The sequence below is a fragment of the Penaeus japonicus genome, unplaced genomic scaffold (genome assembly GCF_977035675.1).
Source record: "Penaeus japonicus unplaced genomic scaffold, GWHDUDI00000001_assembly GWHDUDI00000011, whole genome shotgun sequence".
Taxonomy (NCBI): Eukaryota; Metazoa; Arthropoda; class Malacostraca; order Decapoda; family Penaeidae; genus Penaeus; species Penaeus japonicus.
Genome location: NW_028234413.1, coordinates 11,827,114 through 11,837,982, shown reverse-complemented (window position 1 = coordinate 11,837,982; position 10,869 = coordinate 11,827,114).

The following is a 10,869-nucleotide window of genomic DNA, read 5'->3' as shown; positions in this document are numbered from 1 at the left end:
CAGACATCTTCAAATTCTTATCCTTCTTTCAGCAACCCCCCCCCCTCCCAACTCCCCAACTCCTCCTTCACCCCACAAGTCTCACCCCTCCCCCCCCACACTCCACAAATAAAAAAAACCCTCCTTATACCCCAACCCCTCCATTCCCACCCACCCCCCTCCCCCCACCTCGTCGCATGCACTTCCTGTCGCCCGATCATGCACCAGCGCCATGCACAGGACATGCGTGTCTGTCTCCGGCCTCATGCAGTCATCGCCTGCAAAACAGAACGCCGGCGAGAGGAAATTGTCCGACATGCAGATAAGTACGTCATTTTCTGTGCGATCTTGTCCGCGACGATCAACGGCGTATCCGCCATTTCGAGTAATTGTGTGAACTTGTGAATATGAACACCGCCATGTTCGCTCTTCCTTTTTTTTATTTTGGGAGGGAGGGGGCAGGGGAGGGAGGGTTGGGAGGGGGCAGGGGAGGGGGAGGGAGGAGAGGGGAGAAAACGGGGGAGTAAGTAGGGAGGAGGGGTTCGAGGGAGGGGGGGGGCTCAAGACGGGGGGGGGGAGGGAGGGAGGGGGAATACAGGGGCGTAGGGAGGGAGGAGGGAATACAGGGGAGTAGGGAGGGAGGGAGGGTGGGGGGAGAATACAGGGGAGTGGGGCGAGATGGTGGGGAGGAGAGGAAGGTCGAAAGGATGAAGAACGGGTGGGAAGGGGATGGGTGGGTGGAGGGATAGGAAGAGTTAGTGGGAAAGTATGGTAAGTGAGAGAGGTGGGGGGGAGTAGAGAGGAGTGGGAGTAAAATGGGAGGGGGAGTAAGGGGAGCGGGAGGAGGAGGGAGAGGAGGTAAGAGGAGGTGATGGGAGAGGGGGAGTGAGGAGTGGAGATGGTGAGGGAGGGTAGGGAAGGACGAGTAAGAAAGCAGAGCTGGATAGAAGTGGGATGAGGAGGATATGAAGGGAGGAGGAGGTGAGGGGAGAGGAGGAATGGGAGTAGAAGACAACAAAGAGGGAATGAGTTAGAAGAGGGAGAAAATAGGGGAAGTGAATAGGGGTGGTGGAAAGGTGGGGAGGAGAAGGGAGGGAGAGGCTGGGGGTAGGGGGTGGAGCAGAAGCGAAGGTGAGTGAACTGTCGATAGCTCTGGTCAAGCGTCTTCTCCTTCCAGCCCGTATTACATAACTTGGCCCCTTGGCTCCTATCACTCTTCCTTTGACTAGAAAATACATTAGACTGAATGCCTTGGGATTTTAGGTGAAAGTGAATTGACTTTGAGCATTAGTTTGAATTTGAACTGACTTTGAACATCAGATTGAATGTCCTGAGATTAAATTTGAAAATTGAAATGACTTTGAACATTAGACTGACCGACCTGAGATTGAATTTGATTTTGACCTCACTTTGAATATTAGACTGAATGACCTGTGACAATATAATTTTGAGTGGAATTGTCTTTACCCTGAGACTGAATTTGATTTTGAACTTAAGTGACTTTGAACATCAAATTAAATCCCATAAGATTAAATCTGAATTTGAATAGAATTGACTTCGAATATTTGATCGAATTCACAATTTAGAAATCCCGGAATATTATAGACAATCTTTTCCTATGATTTACGTGTTAATATACCTATAGAATATCATCGTTCTTGATGTGGTTTGTGTGTTTGTTTGATAGCATTTATGTCTTATTCAGCGTTGGGATTATTTATATCACTTTCTACTAGTAGTACTATTCCTACTATTCCTAGAACTATTGTTATCACAATTATCATTATCATCACCTTTTACAGTTATTATCTTGTTATCATTATCATCATTACACAATTACATAATAGCATTATAATTATTATTACTATTGTTATTATCATCGTTTGTTCAGCACTATTAGACGTTATTACCTTTGCCACCATCATAATTATCATCATCATTATTATTAAAATCCTCATTATCATTCTAATAGTATGCAACTTTGAGCAAGCAAACTAAAACTGCGATATTCTTTATAAGTAAGACTTTTAATATATATATATATATATATATATATATATATATATATATATATATATATATATCATCAGGTTCTTTGTTTGGTTGCATGCAGATATAATTACTTGATTCTCTCTCTCTAAAGATCTCAAAATCAATCCCCCTATCTTCTTCCTTTGCTCTCCCTCCTTCCCTCCATCTCTCCCTCCCTCCTTCCCTCCATCCCTTACTCCGATTATCCCTCCTTCCTTCCTTCCCTCCCTCCCCCTCCCTCCTTCCCTCCTTCCTTCCCCCTCTCTCACCCTCTCAGCCCCCCGAAGAAAAAAAAATCTGTTATCACTATCCAAAACCTGCCATATAAGCACAACTCTAGCCCAGTATACAACATAAAATTAGCATGAAGTTCCTCGCCACAGCCTTGTCCTACTAAGAATACTTTCACCACTACCGAACCTCATTCTTGTCGCTCCGAAGGCTCCCTTGTCCTACTAAACACGATTTCTGTGAGAAAGAATGATGATGATGATGATGATAATGAGGAGATGATGAATGTGTAATTCTGATGAGTGAATGAGAAATGCATAGGTTGTGATGATGAGGATGATAATGAGGAGATGATGAATGTGTAATTCTGATGAGTGGATGAGAAATGCATAGGTTGTGATGATGAGGATGATAATGAGGAGATGATGAATGTGTAATTCTGATGAGAGAATGAGAAGGAAAGAATGAAGAGAAAAGCAAAGGATGTGATGATGATGGTAATAATAATGATGATAACGAAAATGATTATACCAACAATAAGAATAATAATAATGATATTGATAATAATGATGACAAGAATAATAATAGAAACAAAGAATGTACGAACACCTAATGAATACAAAGATAAGTACGATAGAGTAGGACAATGCATCCACTGGAAGACATGCCATTATGGCGCCGAAGCTGTTGGCAAAAGGTACGAAAACAAACCGCCACATGTAACTCTCCTATAAGACTTCAACGTCAAAACCCACAGAACCATACAAGCAAACAGGCCCGTAGTTAAAGACCACAAAGAAAAGAAAAGAAATGAAAAGAAAAAACCCTTTTGATTAACATGGCAGTTCCTACAGACAGAGAGTTCAAAGACCTTCAGATTGAAATTGAAAGAATGTGTCATATGAAAACCACCGCAGTGCCTGTAGTTGTCGGCGCATTAGGCCTGGTAAAAGAAGACGCAATAAATCCCCTTTAAAAAAGTAATGGGAAAACTCAACCTGCACGAAATACAAAAAATACAAAAGTAAATAAATGTAAACAGCACAACTCATTCCTCGGAAGGATCTCTCTGTTTGATTATCACTTTTATGCAGGAATACAGAGCTAAACAACAAGCAACATCCTCCCCTTTGCTACGGGCCTTTGGTCGCAGTGGCGGATTCTAGCAAATGCCGACGAAAAATATGTAAAATATAATAACAACAACCACAATAATGATAATAATAACAATAATAATTACAATAATGATAATAATACCAACTGTAATAATAATAATAATTATATGAACAACAATATTGATAATAATAGCAATGTCAATATCAATAACTCCTCTTAATATATGACTCGAAAGATCAAATCTTCCTTGATAATGGATAGGTAAGTACATAGTCCTTAATGACGATAGTAAGAAAAAAGGATATTCTTTCCTTCAATGTCATAGATACCGCCTCATGACTACAACTATCAAATCATACCGAAAATTGTCTCCTTACAGGCACAATTGTCTCCTTTTCATCACAGCTAGCTAAAATTATCTCTTCTTGGTCACAACAAGTGTCTCATAACAACAACTATGGCAATAGAACCACAAGTATGTCCTCGTAATCAAAGCAGGCCTCCTCATAACCACACCTATCGCCACATACCTACCACCTCATAATCCCCATAGATTCCTCATAAAACCGTCGCCTCGTAACCACAAACTATGCCCTCATACTCACAACAGTCTCCTCTTCACAATCACCCAACGACCATGTTCCTTAACGAATAACTTCTCCGCACACACACACCTCGAGTCACAACCAACAAGCGCAGCAACCAGCCAACACCCTCGTCCATTGTGAAGAGTAGGAGCTACAGCGCAAGTTCTGTAATACCGACGCGTTGCTCGAAACCTTAATACTTGTTTATGGTCTCTTCTGCAATGCCTTTATAGTGGCTGTTGTATATCACTGTCGCTAGATGGAACGATTGGGCAAGCGGGCATAGGCAGGCGGCCAGTCAGACAGTCAGCTCCCCAGACAGCTAACGAGCCAGGCAGGCATGCAAGCAAGTATGCATGCGTGCAGTCAGACAGGCAGGCAGGTAAGTAGGCTGGCAAGTGGGCAGACTAGCGGGCAGACAGACAGATATTTATGAAAAGAAAGAAAAAAGGTAGTGATTGTTGTTCGTTTTGATGACGTGTGATATTAAAGTTGCATTATCGCGTAATGTGACTATTGTGACTGACTAACAGCGGCGGCGGCGACGAGTTTAGTCCCCCCTACCCCGTCCTCCTCTCCCCATCTTCCCGTCCCTCTCCCCCTCCTTCCCTCCTCCCCTCCCCCTCCTTCCCTCCTCCCCTCCCTTCTCCCTCCTCCTCCCCTAACCTATCTCCCCTCTGCTCCGCTTGGCCCTATCCCCCACCTCCCCATCCCCACTCTCTTCCTCCAACACCTCACTGTTTCCTCCTCTACTCCTCCTCTTCCTTCTATTCCTCTTCTTCTTCTTCTTGTTCTACCTCCTTCTCTTGTTGCTGAGTCATCGCTTGCGGACAACACTCTACACTATGTACGCGAGGAGAAGCAACGGGACGGATTTTATTTGTTTATTTGTTTCCGATGCCACAAGGGGGGGGGAGAGAGAAGGAGGGGGGGGAGAGGAAGGAAAGAAGGAAGGGGTGGGGGCGTCTATGGAGGGGACAAGGAGGAAGGGAGAGAAGGAAGGAAGGGGCATAGAGAGAGGATAGGGAGGAAGGAGGATAGAAAGGGAGTTGGAAAAGAGGCAGAGGAGGAAGGAGGGGTTAGGGAGGGAGGGAGATGGGGCAGGGAGGGAGGGAGAGGAGGAAGGAAGGGGGATAGGGAAAGAGAGGACGAAGGAAGAGGGGTAGAGAAGGGGTAGGGAGGGAGGAGGTAAGGGGAGATGGAGAGGGATAGGGATAGGGAGGGAGGGAGATGGGGCAGGGAGGGAGGGAGAGGAGGAAGGAAGGGGGATAGGGAAAGAGAGGACGAAGGAAGAGGGGTAGAGAAGGGGTAGGGAGGGAGGAGGTAAGGGGAGATGGAGAGGGATAGGGATAGGGAGGGAGGGAGGGATGTTAGTGGGATAGGGATGGAGGGAAATGCGTGTATGAACGGAAGTGGGATGGTGGAGGAGAGGGGAAAATAGAAAGATGATGATTATAATGATAATAATCATAAGAAGAGAAAGATGATAATAATTGTAATAAAAATAATAACAATAGTAGTAACAATATTGATTAAAATGGCACTGTTAATGATAATAATAATACTGATAATGATAATTATATGATAATAAAGGTAATGATAATAACAGTAAGTTAATGATAACAATAATGGTAATGATAATAACAGTAAGGTAATGATAACAATAATGGTAATGATAATAACAGTAAGTTAATGATAACAATAATGATAGCAATAACAATAATAATAATGATAACAATGATAATAATAATGGTAATGAAAAAGAGGAAGAAGAAGAAGGAGGAGAGGAGGAAAATGTTTGGGGAAGAGAAGGAGAGAGGTAGAGGAGGAATAAGAAACGGGGTTTGATGTATAGAAGGAAGGGAAAAAAGGAAACGAAATATAGATGATGATGGTTATGAAGATGATAATGATGAGGATGAGAATGAGTTGAATAATGATAATTATGATATTGACAAAAACAACAATGACAATATTGGTAATAACAATAATAATGATAATAATAATAATAACAATGATAATAATGAAAACAACATAACTAATATTGATACTATTATAAGAATAAGAAAAAGAATTAGGATAAGAGTAAGAAGAAATGATAATGATAACAATGATAAAATGAAGTGAATGAAGAAGAAAACGAAAAGACGAATAATAAGAACAAAAAAACAAATATGAAGATACAGAATAAGAACAGAGATGAGAGTAAGAATGAGAATGACAATGAGAATAAGAACGAAAATGAGAATAATGAGCAGAAGAAGAAAGAAAAGAAGAGCAGAAGGAAGCGAGCAGAGGAAGGTCCTTCTTATCGGGGTCGCGACGGAAGTGGCCCGGGGTCGCGTTAGAATTAAAAGCCTTATTGTTGAAAAGTGAGCGTTAGCGTGAAGAGTTGCCTATTATGATATAAGTGGAGATTATATCGGAGGCGGAACACCACGCCCGCTCTCGGTGACTAATGAGAGCGCCTTTGGTGTGGCAGCGGCGCGGACGGGCGGGCGTAGGGGGGGGAGGGGAGAGGGGGGGCAGGATTGAGGGACGGTGATAGGGGGGTAGGGGTAGGGTGGCGGGAGCGAAGTGGGCAAGGGGGGGGGAAGGGGGGCGATGGGAAAGTAGAGGGGGGAGGAAGATAGGCGAGGAGAGAGAGGAGGGGAGAAGACAAGGAGAGGGAGATGGGCGAGGGGATGGGAGGAGGAGGAAGATGGGCGAGGGGATGGGGGGAGAGCGGAAAAGGGAGGGGAGAGGAAGGTGGGCGAGGGGAAAGGGGAGGGGGGAAACGAGGAAAAGGAGGTGGGGGAAGGGAGGGGAGTGGACGGGGAAGGGATCAGAGTAGGACAGTGGGGAGTGGAGGGGGCAGGGCAGGGGGAGGTGAAGGAGGCATATCAAGGAGAGGGGGGTAGGGAAGGGAAATGGACGAGGGGAGAAGAAGTGAAGGGGGGCAGGGCAGGGGGGACAAAAATGGCCGAGGGGGAGGGGGGAAGAACAAGATGGTGCTACGCTACCCGTGAAAGCATTGAAAGGAGGGGGAGAGGGGGAGGGGGAGGAGAGCATGATACTGGTCATGCTGTTTTAACACGTGGTAATACAGGGGGAGGAATGAGAGAGCTGAGACAACACCATGGTGCTATTTTGGCTACATTACACGTGGTTAGCACAGGGAGGGGGGGAGATGGGGAGGGGGCAGGGACAATATAAGGCCATTTAAGCAGTTCTAACATGGGCTGTCACAGGGGGAAGGGCAGGTAGGGGGTGGAGCATGGAGAGGGGGGGAGGGGGGGGGCAACAGCATGATGCTATTTAGATTTCACACGTGCTGAACACAGTAGGGGGGGGAGGGGGGGAGTAACATGATGCTATCTAGGCTGCCCCAGACGTGCTATCAGAAGGGGGGGGGGGCAGAAGGACAACATGAAGGTATTTATGTTGCTTTACACGTACACTATCATGGAAGGGGAGGGGGGGGCACATACCCCCTGCTCCATAGGCTATGCGGGAAGAAGGGGGGGGAGCTGAAGGGACAATGTTCTACACTTGTTAACATATAGAGGTTTGGGAGAAAGGGGGTGAATGGACACGCAGCTATTCCAGAAATACTATGCAAATTCTATTTAAAAAAATATATAATATGGTATAGAGTTGATGACGTTTTCATGTGTGCTAAAAAAAAGGAAGAAAATTGGAAAAATAAAAGAAGGATGTTGAGATGTATAGGTATCAAAAGGCCACATCATCTCAGAAAAAATACATCATTCAACAGAATAAAACGAATGAAATACAAAAGAATGCCTCAATACATTAAATACAATGCCTGTGAGATATTTCGATACAAAATACCCCTGAAGGGTATAAGCAATCACTTTACCTATATTTTCATATATCTACTAAAAAACATACAATTTAGTAACGAATTCATCACTACGAAAAACAAATAACAAATAATAATAAAAATGTTAAAACCACATTAACTAAGTTCACTTAGTTCAAAACAAGGGATCGAATAACATTAAAATCATTCCCTTTCTTCACTAGCAAGTAAAATAACGTTTATTCTCCTCTATTCGTATCGACCTACAGCATATCCTACACGTCAACATAATGTAACATAGCGTGTGGCGTCCTAACGAATGTATAGAAACAGTACTGCTTGAATGTGAGGTTGTTTTCAAAGTAATGGCGAATGGTGAATTGTTCTAAAATGAATTATTTATTTTTCTCGTTTTTTTCACTAAGATAAACCATAAATAAAGATATTTCAGTAAGAGATTTGTCAACTGATATTGATTACTGACGAAACCTCCATCCACCTTACATACGCCATCTTTTGACACTTATGAATAATTCCTCTAAGTATAATCAATCTTCTGTTATCAATACAATACCGCACTCCCCTCACGAGTAAATCTAAATCCATACACCCATATTCCTAGCTCCATTTTGTATACAGATCAAATAAAAGACACATTTCCTTTCTCAAGTATTTACATCCATCAGTGAAAGGGGTTCCCTTCGCTAATACAAATAGCTCTAAGCATTACTCCTTTGAAAGACTTCATCGCAAGCAGACCCTGTAAACACACGAGCACATTCGAATCTTTAACGCACTAACAATGATATCACGCAGATGTTCTCACCATTAGATATAACTATCATTAACACACTAACACATCGTCAGCTTGACAAATTTATGTTGCATTCACATAGCAAGAACGTAATCAACACCGACGCTGTTGATATGTATAGTCTTTGAGCTAAAATGTACTTTTTTCCTGTTAACAAAAACTCTCTTTGATGATATGTGCAATTATTCGTCATTGCAAAACGCATTTAAACATTTTCCTAAATAAACCTCATTTTGTCTGAGAACATTGTGCAATTGTCTCGTTAGCAACTACTCTTCTTGCTAATATGCAATTCTCGTGGTTAGCATTGTGTTTATTTTGCCTTTATTTAGTATCGTAACACGACTTTCTCTTACCGTCAAAAAGGTCTCTCTCATTATTTTTTTTTTCTTTTTTGCATTTTCGAATATCAAAACAAACACTCATGATAAATTATAGATTGAACTATCACCGTTTTATTGTTATCACAGTAAGTCTCTTTTTCCAGCAAGCGTTTGTTTGTAAAGAAAAACAAAAAAGCGAAAATAATTCCTCCCACACCCCATCCCCCCTTTAAAAATAGCATCGTTCTCACAATCAATGTTCTCACAATGTTTTGTATTACGAGGAATTGAGAATAATCTCTCCCCTTGGAAGTCGCCTTCACACCTTTTCTTTTTCCATCCCTACATTCACCGACACATCATCCACAGTTAATATTTCCCGATTTTCGATACACAAGTAACACATGATCACTTTGTTAATTATTCAGATATATGACACCAACGAACAACCTGTTTTTAAGAAGAAGAAAAACAAAAAACATGATGATAACATATAATGATATAGATAAACGAAATAGTTTAACGAATAAAAAGAAACGTATTTTAAAGAGACACTGGCCTCGCTTGGTAGCACGAGGTCTCATGTAACCAACAGATGCATATAACACTGCATGTTATTACCACACTCCATCCAAGCAAGACGGACTACCACCCCGCAGTCACAGTTAAAACACAGAAGGCTCAGGCCACACAAATACCTTACAGATTGCCCGACTCAAGGCGTTTGACTGAAGGGTTCTCTCGGCTTGATAAAGCGTGACGCGTTAATGCGCTAAAAAATGGTTACGGTTCTTTACCGGAGCTCGTTTCGTTTTTCTTATCGTCCGCACACACACGAAGACACACACACACTCACTGTATACACTCCGTTTCTGGTGGTCTAACATCGTCTCCATAGCACTTTTGGGGCTTTCATTTCCTTTAGAAAAATCATCTTGTCTAGTCTCATATTATCACTGGAATATTAGGCTTCTCTTTGACATTTCTTAGTATAGAAAGGGTATTATTTTTTCTGTTCTTCTTTCTTCCTTCCCTCTTTCTAAATTCGTATTTTTATCACTGTTTTGCTATTGAAAAAATGCTTTTGGAATCTATAAGTCCAATTTCTCCCTAATATACTCCCCCCTCCTCTCCCCCTCTCCCTCCCCCTGCCCGCGTTCTCCCTGCCTCTGCAACTTTCCCGTCATCTCTCATTATTCCCTTGTCTTCATGAATTCGGGTTATCCCTCTTCCTTCTACCTCTCTCTCCCTCTTTATCCCAAAGGCACTGTCTCCCCAGACAAAACATCTCCGCTCGAACTATGACTCCTTGCTGCATATCCCGTTGACTAACTTTTTTTCTTTTACTCTCTAAAACGATTTTGTCGCAACTTGTTACGTTCTAGTTAAATTCTACACCTTTTGTGGCCTTTAGTCATGGACATCATTGTATGATAGCAATAATGGCGGTATGAGGTAGATGTTTGCAAGATCTTTTACAAAATATGTCCCGTGCATTCTGACATTTACTGTCCTTGTCTAATACAAGTGGATATGCAGTGCTACAGTGACCCTGCAGAAAATGCTTAAGCTTGCAGTGCAGCTTGGATGATATGGCTATGAAAGAGCCCACGAACGCCTGAACACACTCCTCCAGGCGAGAACCCTGTGATGCTTCACGACCAGATAACCTATGATCTGCCGCGGGGTTTCCTTACAATGAGGTTGCCGCCAAACCGTGCGGTATAGCGGGGTTGGAGCTAGCAAGGTCTAGGCCAACAGGGCAAAGCTTCACTCTTTCCAAACATTTCGTACGTTTCGCTAAGGAGCGGACAATCCAGCTCACGGAATCGGGGGCTGTTATCACCGCACCGCCACGCACTGGATAACAGCAGGTAAGGCACTGGCCGATCCCGGCGACAGCACTGGACAGATCCCCGAGCAAGGGAGGTGGGGGCGGAGACACAAGCGGAAGACCTACATAACGGGGGCTCAAGGACCTGC